Source organism: Giraffa tippelskirchi, chromosome 1 (genome assembly GCF_054371585.1).
Source record: "Giraffa tippelskirchi isolate mGirTip1 chromosome 1, T2T-mGirTip1v1.2.pri, whole genome shotgun sequence".
NCBI lineage: Eukaryota > Metazoa > Chordata > Mammalia > Artiodactyla > Giraffidae > Giraffa > Giraffa tippelskirchi.
Window position 1 is genome coordinate 99401153 of NC_137275.1, and position 23632 is coordinate 99424784.

General features: G+C 35.8%; 1 long non-coding RNA gene across 1 annotated transcript; it reads left to right on the plus strand.

Moving 5' to 3' along the window:
- Nucleotides 1-11392: 11392 nt before the first annotated feature.
- On the plus strand, nucleotides 11393-23396 carry LOC145534746 (uncharacterized). The gene is made up of 3 exons (XR_014074966.1): nucleotides 11393-11669; nucleotides 15416-15509; nucleotides 22370-23396. It is a non-coding gene; the product is annotated as an uncharacterized LOC145534746 (long non-coding RNA).
- Nucleotides 23397-23632: the final 236 nt, after the last annotated feature.

The window sequence follows — 23632 nt, forward strand, 5'->3', positions numbered from 1 at the left end:
CTTTAGGATTTAATGAAATATTTAAACTTTACAAAATGTCTTCTTGAAAATAAAAGGTGATAGCATTTAGCAATATCTTACTGGGTTAAATTGGAAAAACAGTAAGGATAATAGTAACAAAAATGCTGGACAAAATAAGAAGTCCACTTTTCCACTAAAGCTATTACTATCTGTAATACAAAGATAAACTAGTATAACATTAAATCATAGAACAAAAATGAAAAAATAAGTGAAATGGACAACTCCTTGTCCTGTTTTAAAGATTATTTTCCTTTCCACATAATCACTTCTTTTACTTCACCCTGATTCAAGTGACTTTATGCAGTCCAAATATCATGTGAGACTCTCCTTTTTCCACAAATATTTGCAAAAAAATATTTTGAGAAAAAATTGTTTATTAAAACAATCTTAAGCAATTATTATTTAAATTTTCTTGATCAATAATTGGAAAATATGAAGTAAATTCAAGCAGATTATGAGCTGTCTTCTATGAGTAGCTCTTTCAGTTCCTCCTAAAAAAGCTCAGTCATATGTAAGGCCTGTTAGCAAACTAACATAAAATTCCACCTACTAATAAAATATATTTTTGTAAAAATTTGGCAGCAACTGAATCTCATGGTTACTGAGAAAATCTGGCACAGTCAACATCAGTCATATTTTTAACATGGAATTCTTACTTCTTATACCATCATCATAACAATTCAAAATGAATTTAATGTGCTTTCATTCATGCATTTTGTAAAGTTAAGTACTGCATGCATATAAAGTAGGAGAAAAAAGGATAGGAGGTGTGTTTGACAGAAAGTCATGATTTCCATATTTAGTCCTAATCCATCCCTCTTTGAACAACCTTCTTAATCTTTTGAAGCACATTTCACTAATCTCTAAAATGTATGTTTTTCCAATCTATAAGAAATCTCCAAACTCTAGTTTTATGTTTCTGTGAGAAGCCTGATAAATGATAACTAATAAAAGATAAAAGTAGAAAACAAAATAATTCATCAAACCATCGAACTATTATCATTTGTATTTTAAAAGTTTCCTAAGACTAAATATGTTTAAATTGAATTAAATTAATTCAAATGAGACTAGGAGGGCTTTGTCCTGCTTTGATACCTAATTATCATTCTCCAAGCCAGGCTTCAGCAATACGTGAACCGAGAACTTCCAGATGTTCAAGCTGGTTTTAGAAAAGGCAGAGGAACCAGCGATCAAATTGCCAACATTCGATGGATCATCAAAAAATCAAGAGAGTTCCAGTAAAACATCTATTTCTGCTTTATTGACTATGTCAAAGTCTTTGACTGTGTGGATCACAATAAACTGGAAAATTCTTCAAGAGATGAGCATACAAGACCACCTGACCTGCCTCTGGAGAAACCTGTATGCAGGTCAGGAAGCAACAGTTAGAACTGGACATGGAACAACCAATTGGTTCCAAATAGGAAAAGGAGTACATCAAGGCTGTATATTGTCACCCTGCTTATTTAACTCATATGCAGAGTATATCATAAGAAACGCTGGGCTGGAGGAAGCACAAGCTGGAATCAATATTACCAGGAGAAATATCAATAACCTCAGATATGCAGATGACATCACCCTTATGGCAGAAAGTGAAGAAGAACTAAAGAGCCTCTTGATGAAAGTGAAAGAGGAGAGTGAAAAAGTTGGCTTACAGCTCAACATTCAGAAAACTAAGATCATGGCATCTGGTCCCATCACTTCATGGCAGATAGATGGGGAAACAGTGGAAACAGTGGCTGACTTTATTTTTCTGGGCTCCAAAATCACTGCTGATGGTGACTGCAGCCATGAAATTAAAAGACGCTTACTCCTTGGAAGGAAAGTAATGACAAACCTAGATAGCATATTAAAAAGCAGAGACATTACTTTGTCGACAAAGGTCCATCTAGTCTAGGCTACGTTTTTTCCAGTGGTCATGTATGGATGTGAGTTGGACTATAAAGAAAGCTGAGCACGGAAGAATTTATGCATGTGAACTGTGGTGTTGGAGAAGACTCTTGAAAGTCCATTTGACTGCAAGGAGATCCAACCAGTCCATCCTAAAGGAGATCATTCCTGGGCATTCATTGGAAGGACTGATGTTGAAGCTGAAACTTCAATACATTGGCCACTTGATGTGGCCACCTGTTTTATTTATCCATTTTTGTTTTTGTTTAATGGCCACTTTTTTTGTTTTGTTTTAATCTTCTTACATCATTCAGTTTTAAGTATTTGTTGAGTATCAAGAAATCAAACTAATATCAAATATGCACTGGGGTCTATTTCTTGTCTTGAAACTAGATTTTTTTTTAAATGTGCTATTTTCAAAGTAAACATATCTTTCTCAATTTTGTTTCATAAATATTATATTTGGTTTTATCATTTATTTTGTGATTTCTTTTTAGTTATATTTTATTTTCTGTATGGTATCATTTGCTGAACTATATATACTTTGTAGGCCCCATTATCTATACAATGAGCTTCTTAGATATACCACTTTCTTTAAAGTAGATTAAAATTTACCTAAGCATTTTAAACCACACATTCACCAGAGACATTCTTAAAAATATATTCAACCTAGAGTTGAACTTCCTATCAGGACAATTTTTGTTTCTTCGTTTTGGAGCATATTTTATGTTCTAAATTCATCTGTTTTTTCAAATCTCTCCATTAAAGAAAACACTAATTTCTCTTATGGATAAACAATTATGCCATCTAAAAATGTGTCAGGGGTTGAGTATGCCTGTACTCTCTTGGCAGGTGGTACCAAAATGTTAGCTAGAGCTAGTTAAAGTTTTGATGTTTTCACTGCTTCATTAGTCGATATATCTCCTCGACAAGCACTTTAGTTTTATAGCACCTTCCCAGAAATTATGGATACAAAAATAAACTGAATAAATAAAACTAGCATGAACTTTTTGAATCTTAATTTTTTCCAGAATCACTTCCATAGCTTTTATGTGGTTTACTACTATTGTAACAATGAGAGTATCTGTACATTTTGTTGATACAAAAAAAGTCCAGTAAGGCTTCTCTTGATATCATTAAATTCATCTTCAACATAAATCTATTATTTTACTTCCTCAATTTAGCTAATACAGTTAAAATATATAAAAATGGAGTTTAAATAAAAATTATTGTAAAATAATGTTAAATAATTATGAATGTTTATATAGTATCAGATTTTTATATTTCTTTGTGTTACCACTGCCAAGCTAATCTTAAAATATCAACATCACAATGGAGCCTATTGCACATGGTAAGTACATAGCTTGCTAAACATTAAGTTTACATAAGTCTGACAGAATTCTTTGGATGTTTAACATTTTCTGAGATAGGCCAATTGATAACGTATTTGCATGTAGCAGCCATGCCAAAACACTGAAAATTGTTCTAATTATTTTTTCTCAGTTTCTGAATTTATGTAGTCCTGGATGGGTAATGAGTAGTTTGGCAACCAGCACTGATGTGCAGGCTACACATTTAGTAATAATGTCTTTTTTTTTTTTTTAATAAATTTATTTATTTTAGTTGGGGGCTAATTACTTTACAATATTGTAGTGGTTTTTGTCATACATCGAAATGAATCAGCCCTGGGTTTACATGTGTTCCCCATCCTGAGTAGTAATGACTTAATCATAACCTTGGTATGTCAAAAACATATCCCTTAACCAAGGAATGCATAAAATTACCAAAAAGTGGGGCTATGAGTTCATATGCAAGAAATCACGGCTCTTAGTGTGCTTCATCACTCAGAAGCAGTTCACCTGGTAAAACTGCAAAACAGACTACTTCAGAATGATTTATGATGTCAGGAAGCAAAGAGAATTGCCTGCAAGCATAGGGAACTGCTCTAGAGCATTGACTCTTTGCCTTTAATGGGGTGATTATGTAACATTATGGAAACCAAGATGTTTTCAGAGGGAAAAGAGCAACCACTCAAAGTCTCAATATGATAATGAACAAAAGGTGTGACGTGGTACTGCCTGCAGAACATAGAGAACTACAGTCACTGTGAGGCAATATTTAGTGTGATCTCTCCCAGAGAAAGGAAGCAAAGGCCTAGAATCCATGGTGAGGGTGGTTAAGAATACCCCTCCCAACTATTATATCTAATAACCCATTTAAAACATTTTTGCATTCAACTTCTGTAATCCTTCAGTTCAGTTCAGTTCAGTCACTCAGTTGCGTGTGACTCTTTACGACCCCATGGACTGCAGCACGCCAGGCCTCCCTGTACATCACCAACTCCCAGAGCTTACTCAAACTCCTGTCCATTGAGTCAGTGATGCCAGCCAACCATCTCATCCTCTGTCGTCCCCTTCTCTTCCTGTCTTCAATCTTTCCCAGCATCAGGCTCTTTTCAAATGAGTCAGTTCTTCGCATCAGGTGGCCAAAGTATTGGAGTTTCAGCTTCAGCATCAGTCCTTCCAATGAATATTCAGGACTGATTTCCTTTAGGATGGACTGTTTGGATCTCCTTGAAGTCCAAGGAACTCTCAAGAGTCTTCTCCAACACCACAGTTCAAAAGCATCAATTCTTCAGCGTTCAACTTTGTTTATAGTCCAACTATCACATCCATACATGACTACTGGAAAAACCATAACCTTGACTAGACGGACCTTTGTTGGCAAAGCAATGTCTCTGCTTTTTAATGTGCTGTCTAGGTTGGTCATAACTTTTCTTCCAAGGAATAAGTGTCTTTTAATTTCATGGCTGCAATCACCATCTGCAGTGATTTTGGAGCCCAAAAAAATAAAGTCTGACACTGTTTCCACTGTTTCTCCATCTATTTGCCATGAAGTGATGGGACTGGATGCCATGATCTTAGTGTTCTGAATGTTGAGTTTTAACCTAACCTTTTCACTCTCCTCTTCCACTTTCATCAAGAGGCTCTTTAGTTCTTCTTCACTTTCTGCCATAAGGGTGGTGTCATCTCCATATCTGAGGTTATTGATATTTCTCCTGGCAATCTTGATTCCAGCTTGTGCTTCCTCAAGCCCAAGATTTCTCATGATGTACTCTGCATATAGGGCTTCTAAGCAGGGTGATATATACAGCCTTAATGTACTCGTTTTCCTATGTGGAACCAGTCTGTTGTTTCATGTCCAGTTCTAACTGTTGCTTCCTGACTTAAAATATTTTTGCATTCAACTTCTGTGATCCTTAATATTACTCTATTTATTCTCTAGGAACCAAAAATAAATGCTTTCATCAGGAAACATAATTATGGGTTTATTTCATTGAAACCTAAGAGGTCCACTTCCTATTTGAAGCTTTGTTACTGAACTGAGAGGAGTTAATGTACTTGATAAAGTGACTGATGCTTATTACTAATGAAAAAAAATGAGCTGCTCCTCCACAACAGTGTCACGAACACATGTATTATTCTAATAATAAAGTGAGGGAGTTCTCTTAAGTGTCTCCTGTTTCCCGTAGGAGATAACAGTGGTCACCCTGGTAAACAGACGAGCATGGAAAATCTGTGTCTCAGGGGAATGAATATTTGCATTAAGTTAATCCTCCACATAAAAAATCTCCAACCAGTTAATACACTTACAGAAGGTAAGAAAACATGCAATAAATGATATAAGAAGGAATACTAAATTGCTACATAAAAGCAACCCCGCTTTATATTAATTTGTCATTTCCATTATTCTTCCATCCAAAACATCTGAGTTGGCACTAAGGGAGAAAGGGGAAAAAGAAGTAGGTTGTACAAGTTATTCTCTATTTGTCTCTCTAGCTTCACTATTTCATCTACTTTATGTTGCTACAAACACTGAATATCTGGCTTCTAAGGCCTAACAACCAACAAAGTTGTTATTTCCATCTTCCAGGAGAGTTATCCAATAGAGAGCAATGGAAGGCATTCAAGGGTAGTTGGAGAGAAAAGTCAGGGTATTTATTACCTTGGTTCATTCGATTTATGTTTGGTTACACTCTGGCAAGTGTTGCTCACCACTATTTTATTATTATTATTATTATTTTAAATAGCTACAGCCATCAGATGTAATAACCAGTAGCTCTTAAATCCCTATCAGCCTAGAGGTGATAACAGACGACTGCTATTGCTAGTCCTGTGGTGATTCACCATACCTTATTAGGTTTCTTTAAGCTTGTCTTTACCTCTATAGATAATGTTTCATGAAACCCCCTTCATTTATACTTTTTTGAGATTGCCGTCTGTTTCATGTGAGAATTCTGACCAAATGGACATTTTATGCTGTGATTAAAAAAATATAGTTATCTATACTAATTATAGTTTCCCCTGCTGCTGCTGCTGCTGCTAAGTTGCGTCAGTCGTGTCCACCTCTGAGCGGCCCTATAGACGGCAACCCACCAGGCTCCTCCGTCCCTGGGATTCTCCAGGCAAGAACATTGGAGTGGGTTGCCATTTCCTTCTTCAGTGCATGAAAGTGAAAAGTGAAAGTGAAGTCGCTCAGTCGTGTCCTACTCCTCGTGACCCCATGGACTGTAGCCCATCAGGCTCCTCCATCCATGGGATTTCCCAGGCAAGAGTACTGGAGTGTGTTGCCATTGCCTTCTCCTATAGTTTCTGCTATACAGAGGATAATTACTGGTAGTAAAGATACAGGAAGGTGGAATCTAAATTTTAAAATAAAAGAGAACTTTAATACAAACAAATGAAAAATTATTTTCTACTTTATGTCTGCATCTAGGTTAAAGTTATAAACACAAATATATATATATATATATATATGTGCACATAAATTGATCAGTTCAGTTCAGTCCCTCAGTCGTGTCCAACTCTTTGTGACCCCATGAATCGCATGAGGTGGCCAAAGTATTGGAGTTTCAGCTTCAACATCAGTCCTTCCAATGCACACCCAGCACACCCAGGCCTGATTTCCTTTAGGATGGACTGGTTGGATCCCCTTGCAGTCCAAGGGACTCTCAAGAGTCTTCTCCAACATCACACTTCAAAAGCATCAGTTCTTCGGCGCTCAGCTTTCTTCATCGCCCAACTCTCACATTCATACATGACCACTGGAAAAACCGTAGCCTTGACTAGATGGACCTTTGTTGGCAAAGTAATGTCTCTGCTTTTAAATATGTTATCTAGGTTGGTCATAACCTTCCTTCCAAGGAGTAAGGGTCTTTTAATTTCATGGCTGCAATCACCATCAGCAGTGATTCTGGAGGCCAAAAAAATAAAGTCTGACACTGTTTCCACTGTTTCCCCATCTATTTGCCATGAAGTGATGGGACCGGATGCCATGATCTTAGTTTTCTGAATGTTGAGCTTTAAGCCAACATTTTCACTCTCCTCTTTCACTTTCATCAAGAGGCTTTTTAGTTCCTCTTCACTTTCTGCCATAAAGGTGGTGTCATCTGCATATCTGAGGTTATTGATATTTCTCCCGGAAATCTTAATTCCAGCTTGTGTTTCTTCCAGCCCAGCGTTTCTCATGATGTACTCTGCATAGAAGTTAAATAAGCAGGGTGACAATATACAGCCTTGATATACTCCTTTTCCTATTTGGAACCAGTCTGTTGTTCCAAGTCCAGTTCTAACTGTTGCTTCCTGAACTGCATACAGGTTTCTCAAGAGACAGATCAGATGGTCTGGTATTCCCATCTCTTTCAGAATTTTCCACATTTTATTGTGATCCACACAGTCAAAGGCTTTGGCATTAGTCAATAAAGCTGAAATAGATGTTTTTCTGGAACTCTTTTGCTTTTTCGATGATCCAGCAGATGTTGGCAATTTGATCTCTGGTTCTTCTGCCTTTTCTAAAACCAGCTTGAACATCTGGAAGTTCACAGTTCACGTATTGCTGAAGCCTGGCTTGGAGAATTTTGAGCATTACTTTACTAGCGTGTGAGATGAGTGCAACTGTATGGTAGTTTGAGCATTCTTTGGCATTGCCTTTCTTTGGGATTGGAATTAAAACTGACCTTTTCCAGTCCTGTGGACTCTGCTGAGTTTTCCATATTTGCTGGCATATCGAGTGCAGCACTTTCACAGCATCATCTTTCAGGATTTGAAATAGCTCAACTGGAATTCCATCACCTCCACTAGCTTTGTTCATAGTGATGCTTCCTAAGGCCCACTTGACTTCACATTCCAGAATGTCTGGCTCTAGGTGAGTGATCACATCATCGTGATTATCTGGGTCATGAAGATCTTTTTTGTACAGTTTTTCTGTGTATTCTTGCCACCTCTTCTTAATATCTTGTGCTTCGGTTAGATCCATACCATTTATGTCCTTTATTGAGCCCATCTTTGCATGAAATGTTTCCTTGGTATCTCTAATTTTGTTGAAGAGATCTCTAGTCTTTTCCAATCTGTTGTTTTCCTCTATTTCTTTACATTGATCGCTGAGGAAGGCTTTCTTATCTCTCCTTGATATATATTGAGATATAGCTGCAAATTTTTGATTCATGAAATAAAAAACAACACAATATGCCCAGGAATAAAGACCTGAGGATATAGTTCTGCAAAATGTAAAGGGAGAAAAGAGGACAGAGACAAATTGCTCTGCACATGAAAGAGTGTTTTTAAAGTCAGGATAAATGGAGAAGAGAGAATATGGGATGTAAATCAAAAGGAGGAGGGAGTGATTAAGCAATGATGTAGAAAGCTAGAAATTATAACATTTCCTTGAGAGGGGTTGTCAGCTAACTTTTCATTAATATCAGAGATATGTTATATTCACTTTTGGTTGTTTGTCTTATTACATATTAAAACTGATCCATCTACTCAAACATTGAGTAAAGTCTGATTAAGTCCAGGAAAGCCTCAAATTATGGTACTGGGTGAAAAAATATCATAAAGAAGTGCTATTCACCTCCGATAGTCACATCTCTGCTTCAGTTACAATGTGGAGGCCAGCACTGAGGAGGGTGATAGGTTTTTCAGATCCTCCCTTCCATGATAGTGAGTAGAGTGAACACAGTAAATGAGAATGGCACAGAGAAGCAGCCACATCTTAGAATCACCCTAGAAAATGATTAAGACTAATTCCTTTTTGCCCAAATACTCAAGAGAAAAGAAGAGGCTGGTGATCAGGTAAGTTTTAAAAAATTAAAGTCTATAATATAAAATTGAATAAATCAGAAACATATTTAACAGCTGAAAAGTGAAAGTGAAAGTGAAGTCACTCAGCTGTGTCCAACCCTTTGTGACCCCATGGACTGTAGCCCACAGGCTCCTCCATCCATGGGTTTTTCCAGGCAAGAATACTGGAGTGGGTTGCCATTTCCTTCTCCAGGAGATCTTCCCTACCCAGGGATTGAACTCGCGTCTCCCGCATTGTAGGCTGACGCTTTACCATCTGAGCCACCAGGAAAGATTAATGGCTGAATAGGCATCATACATGTCTAATACATATGCTAATTTTGAATAAACTAGACTGCAAAAGAGTCCATAAAGTATTTTATAGTATTAGCATATATAGGTTTAAAACATTTTGAATAAACTAGACTCTATAAGATAAACATTTTAAGTTTATTCATTATTTTTTCAAACTTTCCCCTTGAATAAAATTGCATACACATATGTTTGTTTTCTCACCTCTTTGCTCGACATGTTTCTGATTTTTGTTTTAACCCCTTCCATATGGCAGGGGCAGCTTCAGGATAGCAATTAAGACACAGTGAAGGTTTACAGACACCAGACACATATGTATACAAATATATATACCTCCATACATACACACACATACACACACGGTAGATTCAAAATTTCTGCCTATTTCCATTAGGTGGTTCTTATGTGGGTTTTTAGAGAATTCCATTGTGGGGCATCTCTCTGAGAAGTTAATGATGCCTCTTCTAACTGGGCATTCTTCCTACAGCCTTAGGATGGCACCGTGCTCTGTGGACCCTAGCCCCTGCATGCATTTCTACTGGACAGAAACGGTCCTGTCTGACTCCTTAACCAGTTTTACAGGAAAATTACATGCATCCTTACCTAGTCCATTTCTGGACAGCCAACTATCCATGCTCTGCTGCTAAACAGTAGCAACTCTAGTAATTACTGTTCACCCTAGAGTTGACCAGATGGACTCAGATGTCCCCTCGACTCTAGTGAACATATGGCAAGTTTTCACATGATTATATTGATGTCTTGATATGTCCTTCAATGTCTTTATATATATATATATATATATACATATGCTACTGCTAAGTCACCTCAGTCGTGTCTAACTCTGTGCGACCCCGTAGATGGCAGCCCAGCAGGCTCTGCCGTCCCTGGGATTCTCCAGGCAAGAACACTGTGTGTATATATATATATAGATAGATAGATAGATAGATAAATGATAGATAGATAGATGCATTTTCTCACATTCCCCTTGATATGGGAGAGAAAATACAAAGTACACCAATAGTTTGATACAATTTGGACCTTCCTTGGCCACATAAAGAATTCATATATACATCTTAACTATCCCCTCAGGCTTATTTTACTTTTTCTTATGAATCATGGAGGTCGTAGGTAATATGCTGTTTCTGAGAGTACCCTTTAATTTCCATTTAGTGTATTCTGTAAAGGTGAATTTAAATGAGGATTTTGCATTGCAAATGTATTTTTTATTTTTTCAGTGATATTAACTCAAGCTCTTTATTTTTTTCCCATGTTATTTTTCACATCTTCTTCTCCAATTCTCATTCAAGCACTTAGGAATTTTGGTGCTCATTTTCCCAGGGGGAGGATGCAACCAAAAACAATATAAAAAATTTTTTTAAAGTTATTTTTAATGCCTTGGTTTCCAAGAACTCAAGCAATTTTCAAAGACTCTACTCATAAGCAAAATGTTTGATAGATATTCAGAATTTATATAGTAACAGATGTGAGAAATAGGCAGACTTTTTCTGAAGACTAGAAAACATTCTCTTTGGAAAAGGCAAAAAAAAAAGGGCAAATAGTAGAACAGTCTGTTCCAAAGTAGTCTGCATCTTGTGATTTGAAAGAAAGAGAAGCCCTGTGCCCTCCTTTCTATAGAAAGAGGTGTTCCATAAGGACTTTAAAAAATAGAGATTATGAACCTAGTCATTATGGACTATAAAGAGCTTGTCAGTGATTTTCTTACCTCAGTGTGATGGAAAAGTAGCAAAGTTAATCTGAACTATAGCATGAAATGATTGGGGAAAGCTGATGGACCCAACAGTCTTTATTAGAGACAATAGCAAAGAACATTCTCACAACATTTACAAATTGGAAACAAACAGATGGAATGATGCATCTCAATGGGTCAGTTGATATGTATATAGGCACATGATACAAGGATTACATAGGCTTCCCTGGTGACTCAGATGGTAAAGAATCTGTCTGCAATGCAGGAAGGGATAGGCTACCCACTCCAGTGTTCTTGCCTGGAGAATTCCATGGACAAAGGAGCCTGGAAGACTATAGTCCATGGAGTTCCAAAGAGTCAGATATGACTGAGAGACTAACACTTTCATTTTCATGCTCCCAACTACTTGGCAGTGAAAAGTTCTCCCAGAATTTTTACTGAACCTTGAAAAAAGGAGATAAGTGGCAGATTAAGATTAATTTTCTCCTATCTTGATTGAAAAGTAATTCAAAATAAAAATTAACCTGAGTTACAGAAAATAAAGGTGAACAATAATGCATATCAGATTTAAATCTGAAAACTAAAATGTGCATCTATGTGTGAGAAAGAATATCCATTAAGTAAGTACAACTATTTGCAAAAATAATATTCATATATCATAATTTACTTGCTTATATAGTCAGGATTAGTGGGAAATAAATTGAAAGTTCATATAGGAAAATGAGTAGTAAAGTTAACATTTTATAAATAATGTAAACCTAAGTTATAATACAGAAACAATCTGTGTTGTTTCATAGCATAGAGCATTTTCTAAAACCTGCAAAGGGCAGGGTGATGTTTTTCATTATCACTTTGAGTTAAAGTTCACTGCACGCCATGCCTTAGGTGTTATAAATTACTCAATTCTGCAAACATTATTTATGTCACCAGATGCTATATTTTCATAAAAATCAATTTCCCATACTTTCCAAAATGATTAAATTATATGTAAAATATCATAAGAATGCATACCAAAGAAGTTAACCTCAGAAATGCTTTTATGGCTAATTATTTTCAAGTCTGTCCCTTATGGAAGAAATAAAATGCATGACAGAGAAGTTAAGTGAGAGAATATTGAACAATCCTTTTTAAAACACTGGTTAATTTGCCTTTGAGTATAATTTGTACAATGTGCATATCTCCTCCTAAAATCAACAGATCATCCACCCAATCCTCTCTAATTGCAAAGCTGTCAGGTTCCTTACCTTGGCAAGCAGTGCCCTGTTACAACGGCTGTTCAAAAAATCAGTGCTGATGAGAAGACTTGTGCCAGAAACTGTAAGCAATTAATTTCCACATTGATCTCTGGAACTCATCCAGACTTTTCAAAACTGAAAAGAGCCTTGCCATACTGTCACTCAGTGAATGTATTTCCAACTAGACTGTCTGATAACTTTGCTGTGAAAAGGTGGTATTCACTGAGTCTAGTATTAAATTATGTGGCTCCTATTTTTATGTATGATGTGTAATGCATGTTTCATTAGTGAAAAAAATACTTCTAAAAACAAACAAATGAACAAGGCTAGTAGTTGTTAAAGCATATTTTGGACTAGAAAAAATAATCTTAATTTCAACATGGATAAAAATGAAACATGGCAACTGGCACCTTGGGTTTATCCTTCCTCAAAAGATTAATTTATCTTACATCCCATATTCAATTTGTCAGGAAATCCTTCTGGCTCTAATTTCCTAGTATATATTAGTATCTAAATATCTGCTGCCATTCCCCACACCTCTTTAGCCCATTTCACCAATATCTGACTCAGTAGTACCTGTAGTACTACTTCTAAACCTACTTTCCTAATACATGTTTTCCACATATTTGCCAGAGCCATTGTATTACTTTTCTAGGGCTGCCATAACAAAATACCATACACTCGGTAGCTTATAAAAAATAAATTTATTTTCTCACAATTTTGGAAGCTAAAGTTCCAAGATCAAAGTGTCAGCAGGATTGGTTTCTCTCGAATCTTCTCTCCATGGCTTGTAGATGCCTGCCTTCTCACTGTCCTCACACGGTCTTTCCTCTGTGTGCATGCATCCTGAGTATCTCTCAGTATGTCCAAATTTCCACGAGGCCAAGGAAAACTTAGTTTCTAGAACAGCACGTGATGCATGGTACAAAGTCATTTGTTAGAGTGAGTGAGGAGTCAACTGATGAGAAATTTTCCTGATATGTTTCAATCATTAAATCTCTCTTTGAAAAAGCTATATATTTAGACAAGTTTAACAATATTGTCTTTATATTTTCCAGGTCAGTGTTCCCTCTAGATGCTTTTTCATATAGAACTCAATGACTTCCCACAGATTCTGTACCAAGGATCCATTCAACTGTCTTTGAGAAGTATCTTAGCTTTTTAGGTTTCTGTTTGTAGAAATGCATTTTAAAACCTATTATTTTTGTAGTTTTAGTCAGACACTGGACTCTTTTAGCTAGTTTCCATGGTAGATATGATCTAATAAACATATTTCAATATAAATACCATAATAACAATTTTGTATCTACTATGTATTCACCTAATTCCAGCTTAACAACCCCCCAAAATATTGAGTGGTAAAATTTCAGATATCAAAAATAGGATGGTTTTGTCAGATTCTGGGTTCTGTTCTTCCAAGACTGGTTGAAACGGAATCTCAAGGAGAAGTCTATCTACCCCTCTAGTAAGTATAAACCTCGTTTCTCATGTTTTAATTCCTACACATTGAGATCTGCACTTTTTCTCAATGAAACATTGTTTTCTTCACTGTTAGCTTATAGTCTGATCTTTCTCTGAGTAGGGTGTTTAGCCACCTAGAAGGTCTTCTGTCTTATTGATATTTTCTCCCATGTTTTATCTTGGGAAAAGGTTACATTTATTTCCTATAGCTGCCATAACAAAGTACCACAAACTTGGTAGCTTGAAACAACTGATACTTATTTACTAAGTTCTGGAGACTAGAAATCCAAAATTAAGATTCTGAGCAAAGTCATGCTACCTCCAAAGACTCAACTGGAGAATCTGTTCCTTTCTCCTAGCTTCTGATGGCTGCCCCAGGACCACTATGCTTAAGGCCTCATTACTACAATCTCTGCTTCTATCTTCAGATCATTTCTCTTCTGTGTACTGATCTCTTTCTAAAGGTGCTTGTGACAGCATTTAGTGCTATAACAGACAGCTGATTTAATACAGGATTACACTCAGAAACTTTAACTTAATCATATCTTCAAGAATCCATTTATAGATAAGTATTGATAACATTCACAGGTCCAAGGATTTAATGTGGATATCATTTGGGGATCCATGTTTCTATTACCATAGAAATAATAGAGGGAATTTTTCAGCATGACAAAGGAAATGTGTACCTTCGAAACTGAATGGTTCTTTTCAGTGCAATTGAGATGAATGAAAAAAAGAAAAAATGCATTGGGCAGAATGTAGGACTGAGGTTCCAGGTTTCTTGCCAGTTGGTGGCTGCAGGTCACTCCAGATCCTAGCGACATCCTTCAGCTCATAGAAACCTCCCATAATATCTTTCCATGGACACTCACATCATCAAACCAGCAAAACAAAGTTTTAAAGAGACTCTACGAGCAATATAGGGTCCTATCTAATGAAACGCTATCACAGAAAAGACATCCCATTAATTTTGCTATAATCTATTAGTTTGAGACCTACTAGTTCTATATCCATTTCAAGGAATGGATTATACTTGATCCCAGGAAAGAATCATCATAGTGAGCCATCCTAGTGAGCCATCCTAGAGTTTGCCTGCCACACTGTTACTGTAATGAAATATATTTGCATAATTCAAAAAGTATACATACTTTTAATGGATTTAAACGTACTAAATCAACCTACACATGAAGCATGGAAGGCAAGAGTTATAAAAGAGAGATATAACAGACACAACTTCAGCAATATAAAACACAGCTTAGAGAAATGACCCTAGAATTCTGAGAGCATTCACCCTGAATAATTATGCTATATCCATGTCATTTATTAATTTTTTTATCTTTGCTGATGCTGGTATATTATGAAAAATTATCAGCACATTTGGTATATGCTATTATAAAAATCTCACAAGATGAAAGATGAATTCTCTCATCAAATTTAAAATGACCATTGAAGAGATCGGTCAGATCCTGCTCATGGCACAGTCCTTAGCCACCACAAACAAATGCAAGATTATGGAAATATGCAACAGACAGCACACCACATTCACTAAGGCCCAGTAATCTGTTGATAAATAGAATCAAGAGATTCTAAGAAAAGTCTTTCAACTTTGCTTCCACTCCTAACACCTCTAGTAATGAAGTTAAGATGAGTCATGTGATTTTTCTTTACAGATAACTGAAAATCAATCACAACAACGCAACAATGAGAAGATGGAGTTTAAAGTAAGAGAAAACATGAGGAGGGAAAGTGGTCCCTGTGTGACAAGTGAGTATGAGAAATAAATATACTGTTAGAGTGGGATTTATAATATGGGTAAATCACAAGATATATAAATTTATTCTATATAAAGTTATGACACACAAATGGATTAAAACAAAGCCAACAATAACGTTGCCCCAGAAGTTTAATCTTATATAAGGAGTCATCAAATAAAGGCCAATGCTTTCATTAAAATCATTTCATCTCACTTCAGCATTACTCAATTTGCAACCATGAATATAATATATGTATGTATATATATATATAATTCAAAAGTTAAAATAGAACATGATAACAGACTATAAAACTAAAATTTCAAAGAACATATTGCCAAAGATGGAAAAAAAATTCCCTAATCCTTAAACAGCAGGACTAAAAAGAAAAATCATGAGCTAATCATGTTTTACTTTAAGGAAATTCCTTAAAAGAAAATCAAATATATGTTTAAAAGATAATCTTTCACTGTAAGATAGAAATCATATTTAATATTTTGTGGGGATTTATATATATATGTACATATATTTGATGACAGGGGATGAGATGGTTAGATGGCATCACTGACTCGATGGACATGGGTTTGAGCAAGCTCCAGGATTTGGTGAGGGACAGGGAAGCCTGGCATGTGGCTGTCCATGGGGTTGTAAAGAGTTGGATGTGACTGAATGATTGAACTGAACTGAATTGATATATATATGTATATATATATAAACATAGATTATAAATTCTATTTATGTATATATTTAATTTATATATGTACATACATATATATATACACATAATACATATATATAATATTCATTAAGCTTTTAAAATTATCTTTGTCTTCATTTATCTGCTTAATTTCTTCAGGATGAATCAAATATGTAGCCTACTAAAATTGTGCTTTTGCCTTTTCTCATACTTCTAAAGAGTTTTGTTTTATATAATTTATTCCATGCCCTTTACTTTGTAATTGTTAAGAATTAACCCAAACTTCCACATAAAATGGTGGTGGGGGGCAGTATATTCATTCATTAGCTATCAAATCTAGATATCATCTAACAGTCCTGCCCAAGGACTATTTAATTCTTTATTAGAAAATACCTATTGAAACAAATAAACAAACAAAATAAGCTCATAGTTTCAGAGAAAGAATAGATGGGTGGTTGATAATGGGGTAAAATGGGTGAGGGGAGTTAAAAGACAAACTTGCAGTTAAAAAATAAATGTTAGATCTTAAAAGTTTTCATTAGAAGAAAATAAAATTCTGTATGCATGGTGAGAGAGATCAACTAGAGTTACTGTAATGATCATTTCACAATACATACAAACAGTGGATCATTATTTTGTACCCTTAAAACTAATATAATATAATGTACTATGAATTATGCCTTACTTAAAATTTTAAAATAAAGAATACACCTGTTTTCAACTTTGCTATTTCCTCTATGGCCTCTCTGGTGCACAGTGGTAAAGAATCTCCCTGTTAATGCAGGTGACCAAGTTTGATACCTGCATTGAAACAATCCCATGGAGAAGGGCACGGCAACCCACTCCAGTACCCTTGCCTGGAAACTCCCATGGGCAGAGGAGCCTGGCAGGCTACAGTCCATGGGCTTGCAAAGAGTTGGACACAACTTAGTGACTGAACAACACAGGATACCCAACATGAGAAAATCCTTGTTAATCTACAGATTAACCTGCAGATTATAAAGAAAAAACAAAACAAAACAGTTAAGTTAACTGGTTTTGTACCTAACCTAGCTTTTTTTTTTTAACAATTTTTGTGCTCTTTGAATGAATTTCACCATGCCTGCGTGCATGCTAATTTGCTTTAGTTGTGTCTGACTCTTCTCGACATTATGTACTGTAGTCTGCCAGACTCCCCTGTCCACAGGATTCTTCAGGCAAGAATACTGAAGTGGGTTGCCTTGCCCTTTTTCAGGGGATATTTCTGACCCAGGGATCAAGCCCAGGTCTCCTGCATTGGCAGGTGAATTCTTTACACTAGCACCATCTGAGAAGCCCTAACTGGTGCCTGGTTAATTGCTTTCATAGAGTTTTGTTTCTTTGCCTTTGGCTCCATATTCATTGACTATTTGTATGACAATTACATTTTAACTTAAATTGTATACTTTGACATACATTTTGTCTCAAATTATGGCCTTCCAAGATTTCTTTTAGCCTTGTATGTGTCTGATGAATCTTCATCATTTCATTTATTTTAACCTTGATGTTCCTATGGTTTAAATGTCCATTTTTCCATTAACTGAAGAATTTAATAAGCTTACATTTATGGTCATAATGAACTTTAGTGGTCTTATACTGTCACCTTGCTTTATGCTTTTATTTTTTTTATATCCTTGATTTTTTTATACAAGCCAATTTTGAACTTTTATGGAAAAATGTAGGTTTAGCAAGCTGCTTAATAGAAAGAAGACACATTACAGTTTAGAGATAATGGGAACATCATTAGTCTAAATGCTTTATACGTATCATATAATTATTGTGATATGCCTGTAATTGCTATACTGAAAATTTTATTCATAGAAATATATTCAAATGAGTGGTGATATTATTAAGGATCTCTTTTCCGATTTCAGCCAAAAAATATTTAAAGGGTACATTTTAGTTTTTGCCAACTTTTTTTAAAATCTCAAAATTTTAGTATCCAAATATGTATGGGCATATGGTCCCATCACTTCATGGCAAATAGATGGGGAAACAATGGAAACAGTGACAGACTTTTTTGAGAGGGAGGTCCAAAATCACTGCAGATGGTGACTGCAGCCATGAAACTAAAATATGCTTACTCCTTGGAAGAAAAGTTATGACCATCCTAGACAGCATGTTAAAAAGCAGAGATATTGCTTTGCCAACAAAGGTCCGTCTAGTCAAAACTATGGCTTTTCTGGTAGTCATGTATGGATGTGAGAGCTGGACTATAAAGAAAGCTGAGCGCCAAAGAATTGATGCTTTTGAACTGTGGTGTTGGATAAGACTCTTGAGAGTCCCTTGGACTGCAAGATCAAACTAGTTCATCCTAAAGGAAATCAGTCCTGAATACTCGTTGGAAGGACTGATGCTGAAGCTGAAACTCCAATACTTTGGCTACCTGAAGCAAAAAACTGACTCACTGGAAAAGACCCTGATGCTGGAAAAGACTGAAGGCAGTAGGAGAAGGGGATGACAAAGGATGAGATGGTTGGATGGCATCACTGACTCGATGGACATGAGTTTGAGTAAGCTCTGGGAGTTCATGATGGACAGGGAAGACTGGCATACTGAAGTCCATGGGGTCGCAAAGAGTCAGACATGACTGAGCAACTGAACTGAAATGAACAAATATATACATTATTTTTTTAAATAGAAAAATATATTATTTAAAAAATAATTTCATAAAATTAGTGTCTCAGTATATTAATTTTATAGGCATAGATATGACACTTTTAATTTCTTTCAATGTATTTCAGAATAGTAGCATATTTAACTGATAAAGCCTAAACGTATAGAAGTTAGCTATTTTAAAATAAAAGTAGAATTTTATTATGCTCTCTACAGAAATATTTTAATCGTCTTTGTGATTCATTTTATCATTTTAGAAGAAAAAAATATTCATTAAGTAGTTACAGGTACTCAGTTTTATTTATACATTTGAGTTATTTTATTCTACTTTAAAATTACAATAATCATTCAACTATAATCTACTTTTGATACTACCCCAGAGAGACTTTCTATATGAAATACTGAACAGTCTGACAATGATTTCTTTTTTTCTTAGCTTTCAACATTGAGGATAACTGAAGAACAGCTTTTTAATATCAGTATAACTTATTTGTTATGCCCAGGGAACAAAAATATACATTGCCACATACACTGCAATTGTACTCACTGCTGCACTCATCTCACATGCTAGTAAAGTAATGCTCAAAATTCTCCAAGCCAGGCTTCAACCGTACGTGAACTTGCAGATATTCAAGCTGGATTTAGAAAAGGCAGAGCAACCAGAGACCAAATTGCCGATATCTGTTGGATCATCAAAAAAGCAAGAGAGTTCCAGAAAGACATCTACTTCTGCTTTATTGACTATGCCAAAGCCTTTGACTGTGTGGACTACAACAAAGTCTGGAAAATTCTTAAAGAGATGGGAATATGAGACCACCTGACTGGCCTCTTGAGATATCTGCATGCAAATCAGGAAGCAACAATTAGAACTGGACATGGAACAACAGACTTTTTCCAAATAGGGAGAGGAGTATGTCAAGGCTATATTTTGTCACCCTGCTTATTTAACGTATATGCAGAGTATATCATGAGAAACGCTGGGCTGGATGAAGCACAAGCTGGAATCAAGATTGCCAGGAGAAATATCAATATCAATATCAATAACCTCATATATGCTGATGACACCCTTATGGCAGAAAGTGAAGAAGAACTAAAGAGTCTCTTGATGAAAGCGAAAGAAGAGGAGAGCGAAAAAGTTGCCTTAAAACTCAACATTCAGAAAACTAAGATCATGACATCCAGTAGCATCAGTTCATGGCAAATAGATGGAGAAACAATAGAAACAGTGAGAGACCTTATTTTTGGGGGCTCCAAAATCACTGCAGATGGTGACTGCAGCCATGGAATTAAAAGATGCTTGCTCCTTGGAAGAAAAGCTATGACCTCCTAGACAGCATATTAAAAAAGCAAAGACATTACTTTGCTAACAAAGGTCCGTTTAGTCAAAGCTATGGTTTTTCCAGTAGTCATATATGGATGTGAGAGTTGGACTATAAAGAAAGCTGAGTGCCAAAGAATTGATGCTTTTGAACTGTGGAGTTGGAGAAGACTCTTGAGAGTTCCTTGGACTGCAAGGAGATGAAACCAGTCCATCCTAAAGGAAATCAGTCCTGAATATTCATTGGAAGGACTGATGCTAAAGCTGAAACTTCAATACTTTGGCCATCTGATGTGAAGAACTGACTCATTTGAAAAGACCCTGATGTGGGAAAGATTGAAGTCAGGAGAAGAAGGAGATCACAGAGGATGAGATGGGGTTGGATGGCATCACTGACTTGATGGACATGAGTCTGAGTAAGCTCTGGGAGTTGGTGATGGACAGGGAGGCCTGGCATGCTGCAGTCCATAAGGTCGCAAAGCGTTGGACACGACTGAGCTACTGAACTGAACTGAACTGACATACACTGCCTTTCCAGAACATGTTGTTATGCATGAGAGTAAGTAGGAGACAGGCAATTTTACACAGGATTTTCTTAATAAATATGTATCACACAAGGATGTTTATGAATATCAATGTCTGTGGGGAAGGTAGAGAGGGCCAGGGAAGGAGCTGGCAGTCTCAGCCAACTATTTGTCAAAGGACTGCTTGCAGCTATTTAGAATCATACCATCATCTTCATATTCCCAGATACTTTCATGAGTTTTCACTCTAACTAAATGTGTGACTTGTAGAGATCATGGGTTCCAGATTTCTGTGACTGGCAACAAGCTTTCTTTGTTCAGTCAGATTTTACATCACCTAAACACTTCCATTTTTTGGTCGTTTCATTGTAGATGATGTCGGAGTGTATTTCAATTAAATAACTTACATTAAATTGTGAAAAAAACCAAGAACAGTATTTAATTAAAATCTTTAGGGAAGCAAATGTAAACAGAACAGAGGAAATATTAATGAAACTATATCAACCAGGCAGGAAAACTGATGGGAGAAGTGAAGTCATCAATGTTCAGTATTAAAATTTCATGCTTGAATGTCAGACGGTTTCTGAGAGTCAACCATCATGTGTCTACATGTTACTTCCATCTCTTGGTAGTGATTCATTAACACAAAATATATTTTTGCTGGTAATAGGTTAAATGATACATTTTGCATTATATGGTAACTTAGGTTAGAAGTCACTTTTAAAGCATCTTTCAAAATCCACTGAAAAAATCACACATTTTTAACCATATAACACCTAAAATATATCTAGTGATTTTTAAATTTTAGATTACTTTTTTATACTTCATCCGTTTTAAATTGTTTTGGTATGGCCTGTGTTAAAAATAATTTATCAGTTGTTTTCTAGATATTGATATTGTGTTAAAGATAGCCAAGTAGGTGCACATTTATCACAGGTTATCTCAGGAGGCACTTTAAAGTGCCATGCAATAGATATCATGTTATCATATTTCTGCCCAAATGCCAATCCATTTTTAGCTTATCTCCTAATAAGGAAGATATACCTGAGAAGCAGGATAAAATGTTCCCTATTGCTTTAAAGTGCTTCAGAAAAAAAAAAAAAGTGAAAAAAATAAAAGAAATAAAGAATCCACAGAGAAGAATATAGGTCATGAAGGCACAGTATTTAGGTCAGCAATCTGTGGAGAGAGCCAGTCCCAGGTTATAATGCAACAGGCTGCAAGGCTTTTGCAGAATGTATCAGAGGGAAAAATGTTTCAGGAAGACAATTGAAAAAGACTGAATTTAAAATGAACTTTGACCCACCTCATAACAGATAATGACATTTTTTTTTCAAAGAAAAATAAGAATATCATGCCCAAGTACCAGGCTTAAACTGGGTCAGTAACATTCAGACAAGGATCAGCAAAAAATAATCCTGGTTAAAAGAAAAGAGGGATTTTTTTAGAAAAGGAACATTCATTATATAAGAGCTACATTATAGTTTGTCATAAATAATTATATAGAAGTTAACTGTATGCTATTACTGCTTAGTTTTACTTAATAGGAAGGACTGATATTTTCTAAAGGAATCATTTACAAGATTACTTTTTTTTTCTATTTCTTGATGTGACACAATGATAATCTCTGTCCATAGTGTTGATTTTCATCTAACCTGGTTGTAAGGTCTTTTACCACAATAATTGCATTTATCTTATAGGATATTCATTCTGAAGAAAGGAGACAACACAAGCTGTTGTACATGGAGGAATGCCACGACCTACAATTGCCCTCTCTGTAGAAAAAGGGAGAAACAGCTATCTTTTCATATCTGACCACAGGAATTAAGAAGGTGGGGTGATTAATGCTATTAGATTGTGCAAAGATTCCAGTGGGATGGAAAAGGGATTAATGAAAGAAGAGCAGGAGAGAAGGAACTTTCACCTACTCTTCATGGCTGAATCTTGTTCAAAAGTGCCAATTAGAAGGCTTGTGTTCTTTCTGGTAATGATTTCTTTACTCATGTTTTGGGTAAGGATAAATAATACAGGACAGTGCTATATTTTAAAGAATTCATAGTACAACCTATGCTTCTCATTTTCCTTCTTTTTCTCCTTCTCCATATATTAAATCAGGTGATCAGAATCTCTGAAGGAATAGACTTGTATTAAGATTTAATTCTCACTGAATGTATATAACTGAGAAGATTCGAAACACTGGCAGTAAAAGCAGATGCCCTTTATTCACCATCTACTAAGTTTCAGACACTGTTCTGAGTGCTTTATAAGTGTTGTTTTATTTAACGCTTAAAACTTCCCTGGAAGCATGCATTATTTTGCCAATTTTATTAAATAGAAAAGTTGCTCAGAGCATCCAAGTTTACATAGCTGGAATGGAAACTGAATTGAGGTTTCATTAACTGCAAAGGCCTTTCTGCTAACATCACACATATGCACGTGTGCGCACACACACACACACACACACATATACACCCAAAGACTCTCACAACACATCAGATTTGAAGCTGCCTCTGCCCTTCTGGATTTGGAGCATTATTTTTAAGATCAAATATTTTTCTCAAGTAGCATACATTATAAAATTTTACAGTGGACTGTACAATTCCCCCCAAACATAAAAATCCCCAAATCTGTTCTTGCTGAATTCCTAAGTTTCATCCATATTAGCAAACAGAAAGGCCATCTTTTCTGTTTTGTTGTCCTAATACTAAATAAATATTCCCAAACTTATGCTACTTCTGGAATTTCTCTCCTTCTTGAATTTTTTTCCCTCAGCTCCTGGGATTCCATGTCTTCTGGATGTTTCTCCTACTTCCTGGGACCTCCCTTTTATTCAGTTTTTTTGCTAGTAAACTTTATATTTGTCTGGAATCTCTATCCTTGGCCTTATACCTTGACCACTAGATAGTTAATCCCTGATCAACAGTATTTATTTTTCTGGCCTCATCTAATGATCTTGGTGTTTT